Source organism: Miscanthus floridulus, chromosome 2 (assembly GCF_019320115.1).
Source record: "Miscanthus floridulus cultivar M001 chromosome 2, ASM1932011v1, whole genome shotgun sequence".
NCBI lineage: Eukaryota > Viridiplantae > Streptophyta > Magnoliopsida > Poales > Poaceae > Miscanthus > Miscanthus floridulus.
The window spans coordinates 1,802,611-1,806,400 of NC_089581.1; positions in this window are offsets into that span (position 1 = coordinate 1,802,611).

Below are 3,790 nucleotides of genomic sequence, written 5' to 3' on the forward strand. Positions count from 1 at the left end.
TGGAATTTTACGCCAGATTTGCAGTCATATATAAAAATATAAACATTGACTTATTTTTCAGGAAAAAAATGGCACATGAAGTGGGAAAAGGATTTTTCTGGTGTATCTAAATGATGGATGTTTGGCCTTATTATTCTTTTAAATAATAAAAAAGAATGATTTAGTTTTTTGCACAGATAAGGTGCTTCCCTCCAATGAAAACACTGCATAGCTGGCATTTGTTGCTGTCGCTCGAGGACTTTAAGGGCGCGTTTAGCACTTTCATTTGTATTTGGTAATTAGTATCTAATTATGGACTAATTAGGTTTGAAAGTTTCGTCTCACGATTTTTCATCCAACTATGCAATTAGTTTTTTTCGTCTACATTTAATACTCTATGCATGTGTCGTAAGATTCGACGTGATACTTTGGGGTGAAAATTTTTGGAACTAAACATGCCCTTAACTGTGACTTCAGTTGTACTACAACGGCCTAGCACAATCAAGCACATGTTCTTTCTCCGTACCAGAAAAATGTCGACAAAAAGCCTGCATGTGCCACAGAGCTTTCGGTAGAACAATACAAGGAGTCAAGGAGCATGCAGGCGACCACTTTGTCAGAAGCAGCATCTCTCAACAATGTGGGGTACAGTAACACAAGCTTCGTGTAGTAGTAGTATAAAAATATGTGAATCGGAGGGCTCTAGTTAAAACTTGAATTTCGAAACGAAGCGGCGCCCTGACCCCGCCAAACCCTAGCGCCCCGACCGGCTGCCGGCGGCGGCGGCCGCCACCAGGCGCCGGCGCCCCCCCTACTCCTCCTCCTCCCCCGCTTCCCTCTCCCCCTCTCCTTCCCCTCCCCTGCCCTCCACTGTTGGCGTCGCGGTGTTGACCACGCCGCGCCAGCTGGGCCCTGCTGCTACCGCCCCCGGCCTCCAGCCCGTCAGATCTGACGGCCCGTCGGTGGCTGGCGCCGGATCTCGGGCCTCATCACTAGCTGGCACCGAGACCCCCCTAGCCATCAACGTCGCTCGCGGCTTCCTCCGGCGCCGAGCCGACTCACGCTGATGGCTCGGTCGCTCCACCGCCGCCTCCTCCCGTGGAGCCCGCGCCAACGCCGCCGGGGGATGAGGACGCCGCCACGGACGCCACCACGGTCGCACCGCTGAGGGCCGAGGGGGCCAGCTCTGGCGCTTCGTCCCCTCCAACGCTGGGGCTAGATGCCAGCAATGCCGCGGCCACGCCTGGGCCTTGGGGTTATCGGCACGGCGTCGCTGGACGACTCAAGCTCCTCCCTCTCGCCGGTCGTGGCATCGTTCTTCCCCGGATGCTCCTCGGGAGGGCATTCCAAGAGCCGGCGGTGGGCGGACGACGACGACGCGGAGACCGATGACGACCACCCCACGACATACCTAGAGGCCGCTCATCGCCCGACGAAGCCGGACTCAGCGTCCCCCAACTCGTTCAGCCGCAGTTTTGGGGCGCCGCGGAGCGGATGTTGGACAGGGGCCTTTGCAAGGCCGTGCTGGTGCTGAGCTTGGTCGACAGAGACATGGCCGTAGGCAGAGGAAGCGCAACCGGCCACGACCACAGCTGGTGAACGGCTTGCCTGTTCGGCCATTGGATGGCCGTGCCCCTGTCCGCCAACGTCTCGGCCGCCATGGACGGGCCTCCGCCCCCAACACCGATGGGTGGCATGTCACAGGATCTGTTGCTGCCTCGATGGAGCCTCGCCACAGCCAAAAGCAACTTCCGCGGGTCAAGAAGATCCCGGCAGAGCTTCATGGCAGATGCTTCAACTGCCTCTCCTACTCACACCGAGTAGCAACTTGTCGGTTGCCACGGAGTTGTCTGCGCTGTCGCGGATTCGGACACCTTGCTAGGGAATGCAGGCGAAGGACTGCTTCGACCTCGGAGGCGGTGGGTGCCAACCTGCCACGGTGCTCTGCTCGCGACGACCCTACGTCCGCCCAGCACGCGCCGCGCGGCGGGCGGAGGGTGCCGCACCGGGGGCCGTGGGGGGCGCCGGTGGGAGACGACGACGACATCGGCGGCGCATGACTAAGCCGAAGGACATCGGCATGGGTGCGCCTGCCGATCGCGTCGACGAGCCAGATCCGCTGGCGCTAGTGATGTGCATGAGTGAGGGGACCCCCGTATTGGTCGTCTCTTTCGACCCGATGCTGGAGGAGCTCGCCGCCTCGCTCGTCGTGAGGCGGCCAATGAGAGCGGCAACACCTGAGTGTCTGCCTGCTACGACAGCCCCTCAGGAGGTTGAAGCACCAGTGGTGGACACCTATTCCTCGGCGACGACTGCTCAGTGGACGACATACCTATCTCTGATGTCGCCAGTGCAAGGGCCGCCACAACTCACGCCACCACGAGCGGGAGCACCCGGCGTCGCAGATGGTTGCACCACCCCCAGCGACGCGACACCCACACCACGCGAAGCTGCCTGACGTCTCGCACGGTTCACTGAGGAGGTGTAGCTCGAGCGAATGTCGCCATTAATCGCCAGCCCACCCAGGCAGAAGGTGGCAACCAGAAGGCAACCTCTGCCAAAACGGAGCAGACGGATTGCCGCTCAGCCGCTGGCGCACATTCCGACCTCCAAGCGGGGCGAGGTGCTCCTCATGCGGAGGATGGGCTTTGCACCGCCGGCAGCTCCAATCTCATCCGTGTCCAAGCGAGCTTACGACGACTTTTTCGCAAGGAACCTGACGTCGAGCGAAGTGGAAGCACTGGACGTGCTATTCCTGACGATCAATGCTAGGACTGGTAGAAGACTCTTCTCGGATGACGGAGCAAGGTCGCGCGGCCAGTAGCGGAGACGCCTAGCTTCGTAGGTTACCGCGCTGCTCTTAGTTCGGTTGTTTACTTTTATGTAATATCGAAGTTTGAAACAGTCTGCTAGGATGGTCCAGTCACAACTGTAAGACCTCCTAGGGAGGTCATTAGAAGCGTGTCGTGTGTATGGTTAAATTCTTCTTCTTCTTAATACAATGATACACAAATCTTTTGCGTATTTGAGAGAAAAAAATATCTGAATCAGTACTGCACAACATCATGCCATATATTTCCCCAGTATCAGTTCTGACTACAAAACGCTGCCCTGCACACATTGGACCATGGTTAAATGACAATTACTTTATGATGTATCAGTATTCTTCATTATCATTCATCCATATGTTCTTTTGATCTTTCCAACAGCCATAGGAAAATCTTTGATTATCTTTCTGTGTTATGTAGGCGTATCTACTGATCAGCCTGCAACAAGAAAAACGCGATGAAGCAATTTGCCCAAAAGAATAGCAACAGGAAACAAGTGGTGGTTGTACCTTCAACAAATTACTTATGTCATCCCTAATACCAAAAAAACTGTTACAGTGTCATGAGATAGAGGACAAGTAATGTGTTGGAGATCGCTCTTAAAAAAGGGCGGCACTAAAAAGGCCCACCGGGGATAGGTGTTCTGTTTATGCTCATCATGCTACTGTCATTCGTTGACCGAGTCAAATGGGTCACACATCAACAATTCAGTTCGCATATGCTACTGTAAAGTGCTCATGTGAGTTGTGCCGTGAGAAGTAGAAACGTCATTATTCTAAGGGGCTCGCAGCTGGACTCAGCATGTGAGGGCGATAAAAAAATTAACCTTGCTGGTCGATGCATTTTTGTCGGTGAAAGCTCCAACATAAAGTACTTGATGCAGTTTCAGTGGCCATTAGCCAAGTTTAGAACAATATCTCTAGAATGCAGTGGCGTTATCAGTGGAGATTCGATCTAACTTACCAGGACAACATATCTGCCAC